The sequence below is a fragment of the Macaca fascicularis genome, chromosome 7, assembly GCF_037993035.2.
Source record: "Macaca fascicularis isolate 582-1 chromosome 7, T2T-MFA8v1.1".
Taxonomy (NCBI): Eukaryota; Metazoa; Chordata; class Mammalia; order Primates; family Cercopithecidae; genus Macaca; species Macaca fascicularis.
Window position 1 is genome coordinate 9,556,662 of NC_088381.1, and position 19,327 is coordinate 9,575,988.

At 41.5% G+C, this 19,327-nt stretch overlaps 1 long non-coding RNA gene across 1 annotated transcript; it reads right to left on the bottom strand.

Annotated features, from left to right (window-relative positions):
- Window positions 1-2,477: 2,477 nt before the first annotated feature.
- On the bottom strand, window positions 2,478-15,691 carry LOC135971766 (uncharacterized). The gene is made up of 2 exons (XR_010588003.2): window positions 12,943-15,691; window positions 2,478-9,317 (listed from the first exon to the last, which is right to left on the bottom strand). It is a non-coding gene; the product is annotated as an uncharacterized lncRNA (long non-coding RNA).
- Between the last annotated feature and the right edge of the window lie 3,636 nt (window positions 15,692-19,327).

The following is a 19,327-nucleotide window of genomic DNA, read 5'->3' on the forward strand; positions in this document are numbered from 1 at the left end:
TGTTCACTCCTCTGTCCACATGCCCAGCTTCTGTTCCTGAGACCCAGCAAGGACGAAAGGCATTTCCTCGACTAGCCCTGTCCTGCCCCCTCTATCCTCCCAGCACGCACCGTGCTCTCTTTGGCTAGGATGATGGCTGCAGCAGCAGGGCCTGGGGCTTTAGTCGACTTCAAGTATAAGACAAGCGATCAGCGTGCTATAGCTGCAAGAAAAGCACATGCTTTTGCATAATTCACGAGTAGAGTATAATAAATACCATGAGAGGAAGTGACTCCATTATACTCTAAATAGATAGATCCAATTCAGGCATCACATTTAAGAATAATACAAATTTAGTTCCTCTACAGAAAGCAAACCAGAATGCAGAAAGATTTTCAGGCCCTATTCTGGAAAATGGATAACCCAGGGGTACATGAGTTCAATATAAGAATACCTGTTATAGAAAAAAGGTGTCAGAAATAGCATAGCTTTCTAAGTAGAGATTAAATTAAGTAAAGATTTTTGCTTAGTATCACAGAAATTTCCTCTCAATAAGAACTATTCAAATGCAAATGGACTGTTTTAATAGATTATAGTCCATCATTTTATATGTATATTTAAAAAACATAATATGTAATCATATATAATTTATAATATATACTTTTATATTTATATCATATTATGTATATGCTATATTTTTTAAGAGTGTTAGGAAAAATTCCTGGATACTAGATATTCTACAGAATATTTATGCACTCTTGAGGGAAATTGGACTACATAACCTCTAAGATCCCTTTAGCTTCTGAAATTCCAATCCTGTGAATGTATAAAGCACCCATGTCAGCCTATTTTGTAAATTTATACATGTCTTATTGGTCCTACTATATTGCAAGCTCCTTTTATACAGAGATATTATATCTAATTCACCTTTGCTACCCTTGTAACAGTACATATATATTATACAGACTTGCTCAATAGGCATCTGATGCATAAATGTATGAATGTATGGATGGATGAATGGATGGATGGATGGACGAATGGATGGATGGATGGATAGATGAATGGATGGATGGATAGATGGATAGATGGATGGATAGATGAATAGATGGATCAAACAAAAACCATGTGGACTTCTCTAAGATATTTTATGTGATCTTGGGAAATCCCTCAATTCCTTTCTCCAGTTAATGAAATGAACATTAACTAAGGATCCTACTACCTGCAGTGTTGGAGGAAATAGTAAATGTGTGAATTTAAAGATGCTGGAAACGTAAAACGTTAGGCAAAAACAGTAAAACAGTATTTTGTTAATGATATTTGTTCCTGTCTCAAATCCTTCTATTAAAATTTAATTTTTTTTTCAAATTGTGGAATTTTGTAGCTGACATTGAAGGCTCAGATGCATTTTTATCTGAGATTAATTTTTTTTACTATGCCATATTCTTTGTAAGAAATCTTTACAGAGCCATAAAATCTTTTTGTGGCATGGGTTAGAATACATTAACTCAACAATATGGCTTTAGTTATACTGCCTAATTTCAATGTGAGAAAAATATCTACTTCACTATTAATTATTAACAGTAGCAGAAGTAGCATAAACACATATTTGTCAGGGCTCAAAGCAAGAAACTATTCCATTTTTTTTCCCCTAGGATTGATGAGTTTGTCCTTGCAGTTCACATCTGTTGGGCTACGTGCTCCAGCCCCAAATCCCACCTGATTTACCATATTCACGAGCTAACACCAGGGTGAGCTCCTGATCAAAGCCAGATCCATCACAGCCAGCCCTTTTCCTCAAAATCTGAGCTTGAGATTAAATATCAGCCTCTCTCCTCATAGCTGTGCCTATTACGTGTTAAATTTGATGCTCACTTTTGCCATGTTTCCCAGTGCATCCCGAATAATTGAGGAAGTCTTCCTGGGTATTCATTGTTTAAATTGCCTTTATAATGTATATGTATATATTATTGGGTCTATGCTGATTATAGTCTTCTGGGGAGCATTTATTAATTGAGATTCTTTGAGTTACAAGTAACATTTTAGGCAGTTTAAGAAAAAATCACAAATTTAGCTTCAGGCTATTGGTGCATCTGATGGAATGCAAGACCACAGAGCTAGATAGTGACGGTATCAGCACTAGCACCCTGCCTGCTGATTAAGCCTGTTTCTTGCACTATTTTCAAAATTCAATTATTCACTTATTAAAATTTTTTCTCACCTCCTGTATATTTTCAGTGATTGTTGGCCCTTTTTATTTTTCAAGTCCACTTCAAGTAGGTTTATGAAGATTGCCCTGGCTGAGGTCATCTCTTTATGAGCCAGAGTGTTTTATTTGCCATCAACAGTGAAAGCGTATTTATCAAACATGCTATCAATCTCAGTAACACAGAATCCCTATTAATGACATATTTCTGATAGGACAGTACAGTCAATATTACCTAAGTTCTTCAAGATTCCAAATTGCTTCCTGAAGTCTTTACAAGAAATGAAACAGAAACTGTAATTAGGTTTTTATTGCTGCTTCTTTCCATTAAAAAGTGTCAGTTTATATTTGCTACATATGAAAGCGTTAACAGAATATTTAATTAGCTCAAATCTAAGGCATTGCACTGCAGAGAATACACAGGCTTTATCAGAAGCTAGATTAGCTCTGTGCCACCAGAGGGCGACCTAACCTAATTATGTAGAAGTGTGAGACTGGAGGGGTTAAAATCGAGTTAGCCCTGAATGGTTGAGGGGCGGGAAGGGAATTACAAACAAAAACATACACAATGGAAAATTAGAATAAGCACACACAAGCCTACAATTTTCCAAGTCTTCCTAGTCATAGGTCCTTGCTTCCAAAAAACTTGTTTCATTCATTAAGGACTGTTTGCTACCTGATATTTTAATGACTTGCCTTGGCTATTTTTAATCCTTGCTATTGCCTCATTGCAGGCGGCGGTCATCATTGAAGTGTTTCCTTAGGTTAAATAATTATGTAGAAAGTAACGCACTGCACTATTTGCAACTCACTGCCGAAGATGGAAAGGAGGCCCTGAGCCACTCCAAACACACAGGGACTCTCATGAGGTATTGTCCCATTACGTCCCTGTTTGCTTCCCCACTGTTATCATGGCAATTGCTCTCATGGTCTAACCCGGATTCCTAGGAGTAGAGTACAAACCACTTTCTCCCCTTGTGTCTTCAGTAGTGATGGGAACAGCTTGTGACACATACGAAAAGTTTTGTTGTATCTTTTCCTTGGACTTTTCTTCTTCACTGAAATAATGTGCATTCTTTTTAGCTTATTTTCAGACATTATATGTCATTGCTACTTTCCAATTTTCCTGTTATTTTGATGTTCCCTTTTAAAACAATAGAGTTGCTTGTTTTGAAATTATTTTAACTAATAACAAAATTAGTTATTCTGGCTGATTTCATTTTTAGTTTTCCTCTTGTGGTGTCAAGCAGGGGTCCATCTGTGTGCCATTGGTGAAATGGTGGTTTGGTTTTAATTCAGACACATACCAGAGCCAGCCATTCAGTCTGAGTTCATGCTGCCTTCTATTCCTTCAGCAGGAGCACACGAAAGCAGTCTCCACACCTGTCTCCAGACACACAGCCCATCGCTGCCTGAAATCGGTGCTTTGATTCTCAAATGCAGTTACTGGGCAACTCACAGTCCCCTGCATACTGAAGGCCGTTTCCTAGGCAGACCACCGGCATAGCCCAGACTGCAGGGGCCTGTGCGAGGACGAACCTCTGAAGTTAGGTGGCTGCTGTCCTGCGTGGTGTGCACGTTTCTTACAGCATTCATCCCTAAGAATATCTCATGAAGACAATCTTTCCTGGGACACAAGTCAGGCAGCAGCTGCAATAGGTGTGGCAAGCTTCCAAGCTATGTGTCACACTGCAACCATGTGGGCATTAAGGAGTGTGTTTTCCTGGCTCCAGACCTGAAAAGTAACTCTGCCCAAGATAACTAGCTGCCCCAGGACTCAGGGCAAACAAACACACATGCTGCCTGGCCAATGCCGCGTCCTTTCTGCTCTAGCGAGAGACGCTCCTGTTAAAACATAAACACAACCTTGTTGGATGGAAGGGGATTGTCGCAAACTCACACACAGCAGGTGGTCAAAATGGAGGCATATTTTCTTTAGTAAATGAATGATTCTTCTCCTCCTATTTTCATTCCTTGGGCTTTGATGAGGATGAAAAAGAAGCAAGACATGATCTGCTTTTTTCCATTCCCATTCTTACCAAGGGCAGTGGCAAATAACTAGTCTCTCTAGAGCTTAGCATATTAAATATTAACGACCAAATAAGAACAGAAAGTCTCTTTCCAGCCCTATGATTCTGCCTCACACAAAAAAGTACTTAACATTTCTTCAGATCTTTTGCTGTGTCAGGCACCCATGCTAAGTACTTGGTATACATTATATCATTTAATTTTCACCACAACCTTTTCAGGTGGTATTACTGTTATTCCCATTTTACAGATAGGGAAGCTGAGGCTGGTGGAGTATAGGAAATTTGCTCAAGTTTTCACAGCTGGTAAGCTATAGAGATGAGGTTTGAGTCAGCATTTGTAACCGTACTCTAGTCAGGACTTAAAGAGTGTACTAGAATAGAGCATGTATACAGGGAGGACACATTGAGTTCTATGTCAACAGTCATAAATCTTCACTGAAGAACTTATGTTGTAAAAATAGGTGTCATATCCTGCCAGTTTCTCTAACTGAAGGAAAATACCAGAATCTGATGGGCTTTGTGGCTCTACGGACCAAAGAAAGGCTCCAAGTTGCAGAGAACAGGTTCCAGCTTGAATGGGGCATGGACCTTTCTCCTACCTCCATCCCTCACCCACTGAACTCACATGGCAGCTGCAATGGCCTGAGGGAGGGTGGGCCTCCCAAACTGCTCAGGTTTTAGCCTTCAAGTGGACATTAATCTTCTTGAGCTGTAAGATAGATGCCCCCTTATTCTAAATTAATACATGTTGCAAAATTGAAGATTAATAAACATAAATCAATTGATACCTACAGAGTATGTATCCGGCATTCAAAATCTTGCTGGGTTCTGTAGAAGATAAAAAAATACATATATACAACATAGCTTCTGGTGTGAATTTAGCTATTAGCAAGAGGGAGAGGACTCTAGGTTCCATGGCCACTCTAAGCTGTTCCCAATTCCTCGGACCAGTCACCCCTAAAGGCACATTCTACTTTTTGTTTCAGCATGACCATAATCAGTGGTCTACAGCAGTGGTTACTCAACAAGCTTTATGCTCTTAGGATTCCTTGGACTCTTAAAAGTTGTTGAGAACCCAAAGAGCTTTTGTTTATGTGGGTTATATCTAATAATATTTACTACCACATTAAAGATTAAAACAGGCCGGGCGCGGTGGCTCACGCCTGTAATCCCAGCACCTTGGGAGGCCGAGGCGGGCGGTGGGGTCACGTTCTGTGGTTTACAGCGTTTGTTTTTCCGCTCTTTGCAATAAATCTTGCTGCTGCTCACTGTTTGGGTCTGCATTATTTTTATGAGCTGTAACACTCACCACGAAGGCCTGCAGCTTCACTCCCGAAGCCAGCGAGACCACAAACCCACCGGAAGGAAGAAACAACTCCAGACTCGCCACCTTTTAGAGCTGTAACACTCACTGTGAAGGTCTGCGGCTTCACCCTTGAAGTCAGCAAGACCATGAACCCACCAGAAGGAATAAACTCCGGACACACCATGTGTAAGAACTGTAACCACCGCGAGGGTCCACAACTTCATTCTTGAAGTCGGCGAGACCAAGAACCCAGTGGGTGAAACCAACTGCAGACACATTACCAAGGCCTAATTCAGGCCAAACTAGAGGTGGCCAGCGTGGCATGACTTGAGGGATATCTGGAATTCTACTCTGGGGAAAAAATAGTATCTTTGAAAACACAAATGAGAAAACTCATTTCAAGTGATTCAATTCTTTTAAAATGAAAATATTCCCCCCCTCCCTATTAGTATAAAGACCACTCTCAGAACTATTGGATATTCCTGCCAGCTATGTCATTCAGGACTCAACAGAATACACACACACACACATGCACACGCCCATGTGACACACACATCGATTTACTGCAGGAAATTATGTAACAGGGAGGCTAGGCACATACAAATCTGTAGGGCCGGCTGTCAAGAAGGGCAAGCTGGAAACTCCTGGGCAGGAGATGGTGTTGCAGCCTTCGGACAAAATACCTGCTTCTGCAGGGAACCCTCAGTTTCAACTAATTAGATTAGGCCCACCCAGATTATCCAGGGCGATCTTCCTTACATTAAATTGACTGTAGATATTAATCACATCTACAAGATGCTTTCACAACAATGCCTGGATTAGTGCTTGGTTGAATAACTGGGGACCATGGCTTAGCCAAGTTGACACATAAAACTGACCAGTGCACTACTTTATTGTAAATTTGTCTACTTTTCCCTTCCTAAAAAGTTTTATAAATTAAAAAAATTCAACACCTAGGAACTGAAAAATGAAAAGAAAAATACAGAGCAGTAAGATAGAGAAAGCTGGTCAAAAGGTGGGGAACAAAAGGAAGATAGACAAAGAAAGCTCAGAAACTGCCACAGAGAGACACGCAAAATTAGAGAGGGGTGAGGACAAGGGACAGGAACACAGAGGAAAGGGGTGACTGTTCCGGAGTTTAACTGCTCTTATCACTAACTTTAAATTAGGAATTCGAGAAATAATCATCATTCGTAACCCTTCATTTTCCTTATTCTTGGTGCTGAATGGAATCGCTGTCTGAGTTTGCCAGGTAGGAAAATATAACTCTTGGAGCTCAAGTGACTTTAAATGAAACTCATTAACTTGAAACCCTGGCTGGAGCTGGCCTCTGCGATACAACTTCCCCATTCCTGCACTCTCTGTTGAGATAGGTTTGGTTCTTGCAAGTTTGCCTAGGGAAAATGTGACCTGTCTCTTCTTTTGGTCAAGGTCTTGGGCTCTGTCATCAGACCGTGTGGAAGGAATCCTTTAAGATGGTCCCAGTGAACTCCACCTCTTGATATTCATGCCGTTTGTGTTATCTCCTCCCTGTTAGTGTGGGCTGAGGCTAGTGATTTGCTTCTTATGAATAGCATATGGCAGAGTGATGTGATGTCACTTCTGCAATTAGGTTACAGAAGATAGGCTTGCATCTCGCTTTCACCCTCTGTCTGTCTGAATCTTCCCACATACTTGTTCTAGTGAAGCAAGCTGCTATGTTCTAAGTCACCTTATGGAGAGGCCCATGTGATAAGGAACTGAGGGTGGTAAGTGACTTGAGTTCTGTGCCTCAGTTAACTCATTTGTAAAACGTGGACAATAATAATACTACTGATGGCAAAGGGCTATTGTTGGACTAAATGACTTAATACATGTAACCAGAATAGTGCCCAGCACACAGGAAATGTTAACTTACTACTACTACTACTACAGGTACTGGTCTACTATGATCATTTAAAGTTCAGAGAAAGATCACCATGTATCTCCTTCTAGAGAAAAGCACAATGTTACTGCTGGGGAATTAAGAATAAATGCTGCCTCTTAGGGAGTTAGTCTTAAATTTTCAACATCAGCTTCCCAAGCTTCTGCTAGCTTCATGCAATTCTAATCTTGGGATGGCAATGTCCTTGTCCATAGATGGCCCCTGAGAGCCCAGTGCCTTGCTGAGCCCAGAATATTCAAAAAGATTTCCAAAGTATTTGGAAAATATCCTCCACAGGTATCTTTTCCAATTTGTCTTTTTTTTTTTTTTTTATCACTTTGTGATTTTTACCCAAAGATTTTCAGTGTCTGGTCAGGGAGTTACCTACTAAAAAAAGGAGAGAGGACGTCTGGCCTCAGAGACTGGCGAGGAATCACTTAACTGGAATGCTGAGTAGAGACTGCACCTGCCCTGTCAGTGATCTACTCCAGAATCTTGCAGGGCTTTTTCCTCAAGGGATTCTGACTGGGCTGCAGGGAGTGCAGGTGTCTGCAAAAGGGAAAAACCAAACTGAAGGGTCATTATTGGTCATGTCTCTTCCCTTAACTGTACATCAAGGCTAATGTTTCACCCTCTCTACTTTTATTTATTTATTTTTTTGAGACGGAGTCTCGCTCTGTCGCCCAGGCTGGAGTGCAGTGGCGCGATCTGGGCTCACTGCAAGCTCCGCCTCCCGGGTTCACGCCATTCTCCTGCCTCAGCCTCCCGAGTAGCTGGGACTATAGGCGCCCGCCACCTCGCCTGGCTAATTTTTTGTATTTTTAGTAGAGACGAGGTTTCACCGTGTTAACCAGGATGGTCTCGATCTCCTGACCTTGTGATCCGCCCGTCTCGGCCTCCCAAAGTGCTGGGATTACAGGCGTGAGCCACCGTGACTGGCCCACCCTCTCTACTTTTCTAAGCTGTCTTATTGGGAATGAATGAATGAATGAATGAATGAATGCCTCAATGATATCTTTAACACACCTGTTATAGTGAAAGGAAGCTTCAGGTAACGAATATATTTGATTTTTTAAAAACCTGGCAAAAGGTAACAGATGGAATGTTAAGTAATAGCTAAATAAGCCTTGCAATTTGGCGGAAATGGACCTGAACTCAGATCTCAAGGAATTCTTCTACTTCTAGAGATCCAAGAATGCCATAAATGTACCGTCTGTTGACCAAGGCAGGGAAATCGTCACTCAAGTGGATTTCAATCTATTCTCTTTTGTCCCTTCCCAAACTGCTCTCCATAAGCTTGCAGCAGTTGCTGTGTGGCCTTAGAAGTAGTACCCGTTAGCTGTGTGGATAATGAGGAAGAATAAACAACCTCTGAATACAAGTGCTTTGGATCAATCTGTAGGATCTAATTTGACTATCTCAAATCTAAAGTCATTAAGAGTTTTTTTTTCTTCTCTGCTTGAACTGGAGGCATTAAAGCACAGTGATTTGGTTTGGCTTTAAAATTAGATAGACTAGGGTTTAAATCCCAGTTTAGCTGACAACCCTTAGGGAGATTTCTTAACCCTGACCCTCAGTCTCCTCATCTGTAAAATGGCAGTAAAAACGCCTATTTCACAGGGTTGTTGATAGCTATTATGATGACTTGAGAGAGAACATTTAAGATGGAAGGGCAGGGCAGGGGTGGAGAGAGGCTGAAAGTTGGATCTACCTCTGGGAGTGATGATTTCTGAAGAATGGCATCGCCACTCAGTAAAGCGCTTTGCGTAGTCCAGTATAACTGAGGGGTTGCGTGAAGCGGCAGTCCTGGCCCCAGGCCTTCCACATGACAACCAGCATCTCAGTCAGGGGAGCTCTCGGGTCCAATCAGTGTATTGTTGCCTCTGTTCTGCCAGTCTGAAAAGAAATCGTGCCATAGGGTTAAGCCTAATCCTATTTCCTCATGGGAGCTGCTTCTGACCACCCCAGCCAGTGGCAGTCTTGCTGGACACTCAACTTCTACTCCACTCCCTGGACACTAAACTTGCATTGCTGCTTACCTTACTGTGCTATGTTCTTTTGTTTTTTTTTTTTTTTTTTTTTTTGAGACAGAATCTCACTCTGTCGCCCAGGCTGGAGTGCAGTGGCGAACTCGGCTCACTGCAAGCTCCGCCTCCGAGGTTCACGCCATTCTCCTGCCTCAGCCTCCCGAGTAGCTGGGACTACAGGCGCCCGCCACCACGCCTGGGTAATTTTTTGTATTTTTTTTTTTTAGTAGAGACGGGGTTTCACCATGTTGGCCAGGATGGTCTCAATCTCCTGACCTCTCGATCCACCTGCCTCGGCCTCCCAAAGTGCTGGGATTACAGGCGTGAGCCACCGCGCCTGGCCTTACTGTACTGTGTTCATATTTTGTCTTTGAAACTAAGTTGTAGCTCCTTGAGGGAGAGAGGTAGATTTTTATCTCATTTGAATCACTCCCAGTGATAATATACTCATTATCTGAAGCTTCCTTTCCTTATAACAGGTGTGCTAAAGATACCATTTTTATCTTCTTTGATTCACTCCCAGTATTCACAGATGCTAAGAAGTGTGCTCCCCAACTTGGTCTGCGAATCCCTAAGGTTCTGTAGAGCTGACTCAGGTACCTCACCTACGATGAGATCACTGGGCACCCAGTGCCAAATCCTGGGACCACCATCCACATCTCTCCTGCAGCTTCAGCCAGAATAGCCCGTTTTCATAGGTTTTGCCTCTGGATGTCAGTGGTGATGATGACGATAGCGTATTTGTTGAACACTGGGTTTCCTCCCATTGTTGAGTATTTGGCAGCCCAATTTCCAACCGCCCAAGGGCTTTCTCTGGCAGCTGGAGCCGGCTGAAAGTGCCAGAGAATTAACACCCTGGGAGCAGCCTTCACCCAGTGACTGACCAGAGTTAGCGTCTAAATACCCCAGCTTCCTTGTTTTTCTGAGGGTGACTCTGAAGTGCATGTTCCTCACTGGTTCCCAGAGTTCCCCAGTGAACTGGACTCCTCATGCACAGAGGTAACTGGCTTGATAACTTGCTCCTTACTGGCTTCCTTCCCTTTCCTGTCTCACTTTCTCACTCTTACTGGTACTTTCTGGGATCATCTCCCAAATCAGGGTCTGCTTTTGGAGAAACCAGACAGTAAATCAGTATCTGCTCATTGCCAGTCACTGTTCTAAAAACTTTATAGATGGGCCGGGCGCGGTGGTTCACGCCTGTAATGCCAGCACTTTGGGAGGCTGAGGCGGGTGGATCATGAGGTCAGGAGATCGAGAGCATCCTGGCCAACATGGTAAAACCCTGTCTCTACTAAAATACAAAAAATTAGCTGGGTGTGGTGGTACATGTCTGTAGTCCCAGCTACTTGGGAGGCTGAGGCAGGGGAGTCGTTGGAACCCGGGAGGCGGAGCTTGCAGTGAGCCGAGATCGTACCATGGCACTCCAGCCTGGCCACAGAGTGAGACTGTCTCAAAAAAAAAAAAACATAAACAAAAAACAAACAACAACAACAACAACAACAACAAGAAAAAAAATAAAATAAAAAATAAAAATAAGTAAATAAATAAATTTAAAAACCCCAAAACTTTATAGAGATATTGACTTTTCAATTCTTCAATCATCCTCTTAAATTTGTTTTTAAATTTTGCTTTTCTTTTTTAAATAAGAAAATTGAGACACGGCAAGGTTAGGTATCTTACTCGGGTTCACAAAGCTAAACAGTGCCGGTGCCAGGATTCAAAGCAAAGGGCTCCAAATTGACGAGACTCTGCAATGTGCTGATCCAGGCAGGTACTCTGCCCATTGGACGAGAATCATAGCTTCCTTGCAGAAGTCCTTGGCAAAGCTCATTTCCTCTCATTAACTCCTGAATCCTGTCTTTGTGTTGAAGTGTTTCAGGTCTAGATAACCTTTGTCTGTTGTTTGAAGGCATCTCTTTGTTAGAGGTGTCAGTTCTCTTCTTTTTTCTTTTTCCACACACCAAACTCAGATGTGGAAGCCAGCACAGGGTCAATGCGGCAGGGAGAAGTGTGTGTCCTGATGTCTTGACTGAGTGACTCATTATTTCTGCTGGTTCCCTTGCCAGTGTCAGTTATTGTTCCTCCAAGGATGGTGGTACCAATAACAGAGATAGAAAGATTGGGAGGAAGGAGAAGCCAGTAGGTCTGGAAAAGGGGAGCTCATGGGGAGGGTCCTTACTTACAGGATAAATTCTGTTTTAGTCATGTTGCATTTGAAGAAATGTGATACACTCAGTTGGAAGTCTCCAACATACAGTTAGAAAAGTAAATCTGTAACTTGGAAGACCTGGCAATAAAGATCTGAGCATAGAGGCTGTGGTGGCTAAAGTCATGAAAGAGGGTAAGATGAGTCTGCAGAAAATGAAGGAGGTTCAAATTTGGAATCTTAGAGAACGTCCATTTCTGATGTCAGAATGAGAAAGAGAGGTCATCAAACGAAATCAAGAAGGAAGAGTCAGAGATGTAGAAGAGTCTGAATAGTGCTAGGACCTGGACCCCAAGGATGGGGAGTAGTTCCAAGAAATAGTAATGAACCAACAGGGCCAAATACTGAAAGGGTTGAGAAGAACAAGAACCACAATTAAAGGGTGCTTAAGGTGTCTCAACGTTTGAGGTCATAGACTATAATGTTGAGGTAGAAACTAAGAAGTGGAAGGATATGAAAATTGTCAAGTGACGTGTAAGTCATTGATAAGGTTTGGCTGTGTCCTCACCTAAATCTCATCTTGAATTGCAGCTCCCACAATCCCCACGTGTCATGGGAGGAACCTGGTGGGAGGTGACTGAATTATGGGGGCAGGTCTTTCCTGCGCTGGTCTCATGATAGTGAATGAGTCTCATGAGATCTGATGGTTTTAAAAATGAGAATTTCCCTGCACAAGCTCTCTCTCTTTGCCTGTTGCCATCCATGTAAGACGTGACTTGCTTCTCCTTGCCTTCTGTTATGATTGTGAGGCCTCCCCAGCCTCCTGGAACTGTAAGTCCATTAAATCTTTTTTTTGTAAATTGCCCAGTCTCAGGTATGTCTTTATCAGCAGTGTGAAAAATGGACTAATACAGTCATGCGATTTAGTAAATTAATATTTTACATTTGTAAAGGGCTATTCTAAAACCACCTTGACATGAGATTCACCAATCCCAAAACCTCCTCAACACAGTGTTTTTACATGTAATAAGTACTTAAGTGAATGAAGTGATTAAGCCCAATCTTAATTTTCTTTTCCTTTTTTTTTTTTTTGTTTGTTGTTGTCTGTTATTATAGTTTCAAAGAATAGTCAATAAACCCTTAGGGAACAAGCACTCTAGGTGGTCACTAGCAAATTCTCACACATGTGTTAGCCATTTTTAAAAGAATTCGACTACAGCAAATTCACTAAACATTATAACTTTATAGAGGACAATATTTGATGATTAAGAAGACACTCCAGGATCTTGCTCTATGTCTGGGTCATTACACTGAATTTAATTATGAAGAAAGCAGGGAAAATAAATACCAGACAAGGAGCCCAGAGATCTGGGCTTTGGTCCCAGTTTTCATCAATTCAGTTCACAGTTCACCTTAGGGGGCCTTAGTTTCATCATCTGCAAGTAAGGTGTTGACTCTATTGGTGATTCCCAAATCAGTGCTGGTCTTGATGAGGTTTTCATCTCCTTTGCAGGAAAAGGAGAGAGTGAGTGATAAAGAGAGAGAGGCAGAGAAAGAAAGAGATTATGTAGTGAGTTATTCACAAAGTCAAATTTATTCTTAATTCTAAGATTTGTCCTTTTTACTGTCTTATGTTAAAAAGTCCTTTCTTTTATACAATGGTAATAGCCATTAATTAGCAGTTTGATTATCAATGTGCTTAAAAGCAACACAAAAATATGGCAACCCCATGATACAGCTGAAAATTGTCTGTAAATTTTTGCTGGTCTATGCACCCATTGAACTTAGACTCTACATTCTCAATTCCAGATTGTATGATAAGGTACAAATGTGGTAGTTTAAGATCTCTGACTTCTGTTTGGACCTCAGATGAGAGCAACAGGAGCCACCCAGCAGCACTGCAGGCCTCCTGAACTCTTAAGAGTCCACAGCATTCTGCCATGCTTGTTGGCGACAACAGCAGCATTCTGACAAGGAATTGCAAAGCAGAGCTCACATCCTAGGACACTGGAGCTCTGAATACTAAGAGAAATTGCGTGTCCTTTAGTGCAGAGAGAACGAAGATTTGCTTTGTTAGATTCATTGGATTATTTTAAAGGAAATTTCACCAACTCAAAGATACTGGAAATGAGATCTGCTCAGAACAGGCTATAGGGACAAGTTGAACCTGGGAGTTGGCCATATAATTACTACCCTGCAACCAGCATGAAAGTCAATTACCTACATTTTTACCTACTGAAATGTGGGTCTCAGCCTGGTACCTGAAATAAATGACGCAAAACTGTGTTCATCTCCTTACCCACTGTGTGCCCACCTATTTCAGCAGGAACTATTAAAACTGCAGCGAATCAGAGCAGATTGTTGCTGGCAGAAGCTTCAATAAATCTGTGCCACTGAATTACAGGAAGACTTAAAATGCAGAAATTAGAAGTCAAAGGCATTGAGTTTAGTGTGAGACTTATCTGATTAAGTGTAGTTTCATAAGCCACTAGATCTCAATCTCAGAAAGCCCAAGGGAAAACCTGAGGGGGGTGGAAGGTGACAATTCCACCTTCCAGAGGAAGTCATAGATTTCAATATGCCATAGCAACAGAATACATCTCTCATTAAAGATGCAAACATAATACAGCTCAGAACAAGCTCCCTAGGAAACAAACAGGGAAAACCAGTGTTGGTGTTCGTCATTAACTTGCAACACATGAGATCGGCCCAGAATGTTTTGCTTATTGGGGCAGGAAATCATTTGCTGAAATCAGAAACATTGTGTCTTTTTTTGTGAGTAAAGGCCTCAAAAAAAAAAAATCGAATGAGAATAGAACTTTAAGAGAGGCAAGAATACAAACAGACCGGAAAGGCAGGCATTGGAAACCAACACAAAGGAGGAGGACAGGGAGAGATCTGCAAGAAATATCTAGGTGTTTTGTGCTGAGCACTTGTACGAGATATTCTGCTAAACATTCTAATCACCCAGTCATTTAATCTTTAAAATACACCCAAAAGTGGGTATTTTCATAAAATGCAAACAGGCTTTGAGAGTTTCAATTATTTGCTCAGAATCATGCAAATGGTAGAGTTTTGCCCAGGACTCAAACTCTTGTGTTGCTAATGTCAAAGCTGTTGCTATACACAATGATTACAGTATAAATGTACTTTTAAACAGAGGCTGACCTGCAGGAAAATGCAAATAAACTACTATAATGCTGGTGGCTTAATCTATTGCTTTAACAACCCTTTCCAACTGGCGACTCCTTGAAGATGAATCAGCTCAATGGATGGAACCTTGCAAGACGATCTGCCTCCTAGGCTTCCGCAAGTGTGCTCAGCGTGCCTCCATCTCCGCAGTGCCTCAGAGGTTGTCCCAACCCTCCGGAACAAAACCCCTTGAGTGATTTAGTTTCCGGAGCCTTTCACCAGAATGGCATATTAACTTTGGCCTCATAATGTAATCCTCCAATCTTAAAATATCAAAAAGAAAAAGAAGGAGGTGAAAAAGAAGGAGTAGAGGAAGGAGAAAAGAGGAAGAAGAAGAAGGGAGGAGGAGGAAGAAGAGGAGGAGGAGGAGAAGGAGGAGGCGGTGGCAACGACGACATTTCCATGTGTTCAGCTTCAGGAAGGTATCAGTGACTGGATCCTTGCCTGTGTTAAGCAGTTGCGATGTCTGTGGCTTTTGTAAGCAAGATAATGCACATATCATCAGAAAAAGAAAAATTTTTTTTTTGTACCTGTCCCCTCTCTATTGAAGAAAGGAATCTGAATCAAGGATTTTGGTATGGCTTCCAAGTTTTAGGACAAAGGTATATTAGTATACCAATTTAGTAGCTTATTATAAAGATCTTGGAAACTAATGATAATTTTTTCTTAACATTAAAAAATGACTTCTGTAAAATGTGTATACCATCATTCCTACTGGCACCAAATCAAAAGCAGGTGTAATCTCAGGAGTTATTTCTTTCTGTTCACAGGCTTCCCTGGCGACAATATCTTCTTGCCTTATCACCAGTAAAAGAGCTTCACAATTTGAACACCTGAACAAAAAGCAGGGAAAAGTGGTTTTTTTTTTCTTTTTGCTAATGAAAAACATACATAAATCTTCAGTCAGTATATAGATAGTACTTGTGTATACGGTGAGATATTTTAAAAGATGGTAACTAGCAGAGTCAGCTTCCTCAGCTCTACAGTTCTTTCCATCATTTCCTTTTATACTTTCCTTAGGCAAAACCTGAGTCAATGCAGACCGAAGCCATGAATGCAATTAATGGAAGAAATGCATTTTCAGCAAATGGATGATGACTCCTATAGTTAGGAAGTGAGGCTGAAATGGAGAAAGATTTAGTGTTGTGTAGAGTTTAATATATTGCTAATAACATGGGTGAAGGCTATCTTTATCAAGTGTGACCCCTTAGCTTCCGTGTCTCCAAGCATGGGAAGTCCTAGCTAGTTAAAGCTGAAGCCTACCTCCCCTGTGGCTAAATGAACGAAGATTTATGAGGCTTTTAACCAGAATGAAGGGGCCAGGGTCTTTGGACAGCAAATAGAGTGGAGCTAACTGGGCTTCCTACAATTGAATCCGTGTCCTTGGCCTCATTGAGACCACTTGGGCAACTGGCTACCATGAATAATACGATATAGCAAATGAGATACTGACTTATATGAGTGTGGACATTTTCATTAGCATTTTAAAACTATAGCAGTATTACTGTTAAGACACAAATAAGAGGCCCTCTTATGTGAGAAAACCCTCAAGACCAATACTTTGAGAACCTGCCAGAGGAGAAAATAATACATGAATTTTATTTCAATAATCAGGCTTCAGATTTTGTCAGGCCTTTAAAATTATGTATGTAAAAGGTATAAAAGTGCTATAACAATAAAAATGAAAAATTTCTGGTTTGGCCCCCACCTGCTGTTGATATTGGCCGCACAGTGCCCCAGCATTCAAAAACAGCAGGCTTCGAGGTCTGACTTTGAACCATGCCAGCATTCCAAAGGTATTTCATTTCTCTGTGGTGTGCACCTAATTGAAGTCACAATAATGGCTGATAGCTTTCTCCAGGGCTTTAGAAACCTGGGGCGCTTTGGGTTTTTCTTTAAAAATGTAGTAGCTACAATACCCTCTAAGACCTAAGGTCCAAATCCTCTGGCTCTCTAATAAGAGTAACTGGTTTTGAGAGAGACTCAGTTTAAAATATAGGCTGTGTGGAAGCAAACCCAACATGTATGGGGTATGGGGGGCATGGAGGTGGTGTATGAACCTGATGCTTTCCACTTTGCTATTCTAGAAACAAGGCAGTATAGTGGAGAAAGTACTGAAACGTATTGAACTTGGAGTCAAACAATCTCCTCTTACTTGGAGAAGGTACTGAAAAGTATTGAGACTGTTTTACCCCAAGTAGGAGGAGATTGTGTGACTCCTTTTACTAGTTGTATGAATTTAGACAAGTAACTTACTATTAGTTTATTCTCTCCCAGTCTTAATGGGTGAACTAACAGCAAAACAAGTATCAAAGCAGTGTCTGAACTACTATTTATTTATACCTACATGACGACAACATCATTATTGGTACATCTTTGAGAAATCTTAGAGAATGGAAGAAGTACCAGTAGATTTCAAATAGAAGTAAATGTCCACCTTCCCCAGTTTACAGGCTGAAACAACAATCCAAGACTCTACATGCTGAACTCCAGAACAATCTTAGCTTTTGATGATTAAACAGCTTACTTTTGGGCATCTAGAGGAACACAAAGACCATCAGGGATCCAAGTGGATGCACCAATGGTGTTACAGAACTCCATTCTTCCTTCTTATGTGGTAGGTTACTTGACTGATATGGGAAGTGGTGTCCCAGGTTACATATCTGTATTTTAGTAAAGTATGTAAAAAAGGCATTTGTAGTAGCCCCTATGAACAAGAAGAAATTTGGGCTGCAAAGTCATATATTTATGTAGGTTATTTTTAAACTATAACTTTTATTTTAGGTTCAAGGGTACATGTGCAGGTTTGTTACATAAGTAAACTGCATGTCATGGAGGTTTGGTGTACAGATTATTTCATCACCCACGTCATAAGCATAGTACTCAATGCGTATTATTTTTCTGACTTGGGTAAGCTCTTGACCATTAAATAAGCATAATCAAAAGTATGAAAGTTAATCCAAGAGGGCCTCTATTAGTATTCTGAAGGTATACCATATCGCAGGTTAGTAATAATTAGCACCTTGCATGGCATACTCTAGCTTTAAAAATATCTTAAAGGTTCACATATAGAGACATCAATACATGATTGTGTATTATAATTGGAAGGAATATATATACACACACACTGTATATATATACACACACACTATATATATACACTATATACACACACTATATATATATATGTGTGTGTGTGTATATATATATATATATTTTTTTTTTTTGAGATGGAATCTCGCTTATGTTGCCCAGGCTGGAGTGCAATGGCGTGATCTCAGCTCACCGCAATCTCCACTTCCCGGGTTCAAGCGATTTGCCTGCTTCAGCCTCACAAGTAGCTGGGATTGTAGGCATGTGCCAGCACGCCCGGCTAATTTTGTATGTGTGTGTTTTTGTTTTTTTTTAAGTAGAGACGGGGTTTCTCCATGTTGGTCAGGCTGGTCTCGAACTCCCGACCTCAGGTGATCGGCCCACCTTGGCCTCCCAAAGTGTTGGGATTACAGGCTTGAGCCACCGTGCCCACAGTTACTCAAGCACTTGCACGTGATCAAGATGGAGAAGAGCTGACTTTTGCAGTTCACGTGGGAGGAAAAAAAAAAAAGTAAATCTAGAAATTCTAGTTAACTCCAAACACAGTAAGTGTCATTGATGTTTCCCCAAAAGCCAATCCAATATTAGGCTGCACATAAAGACTGCCCAAAACAAGGATGGAGAGCACAATTCAGGAAGAAGACAACCTGCAATGCTTATATGGCCATCAAAGATGACATAGGCTCTGGAAACTATACTACAGGGAAAGTTGGGGGTAAGAAGAACCTTAGCCAGAAGAAGAGTGGATGGTGGGCCATAGAGACAAGCATGGCAGATGTCTTCTAAGAGATGGAGGGCTACAATGTAGAGATGGTTTGACTTGTTCTAGGCAGGTTTCAGAAGAGGCACAAGACCGAAGCTGCAGCCTCTAGAAGGTAGCAGTTTGAGTACAATATAAAAAAAAAACATTGTTTTTCTTAGCATTTCTGATGTTCATCAGAGATTGTGGGACCGAAGCTCAGGAAAGAGGTCTTAAGGTAGAATCAAGAGAGAGAGGTCGTCCACAAGGAGGCGGTAATATGCAGCTGTGGAATGGCTTGGGGTTTCCAGCGTCTTCCACCACCATCAGCCCAGAATTACCACCTTCCCAGTTGCACTTCCTCCTAAATCTACATCTCCTGTCTGGTGCCTTTTGCCTTGAACAGTCTCTTGCCTCGGAGCTTCTCGGCCATCAAACAGAAGGGGGCACCCTGCACCGTCAGTCTAGACAAGGACCAATCTGACAATACCCAACCATGGAAAAGGACCTAAGGCTGGGGGGGATGTAGGAGCCTTCAGGACCTGGAAGGGAACCTCCTGTAACTGTGCTCCTCTCTACCCCCGTTGGAGTCCACAGGGCTGGAACTCTAAAATGCAGAAGAAGGTTAGGGGTGGGCAGACAGGAAGGGTTGTGATGCCACCTGACTTCCAAACTGAGGATGGAACAGGAGCTCCCTGGGGTATAGAGA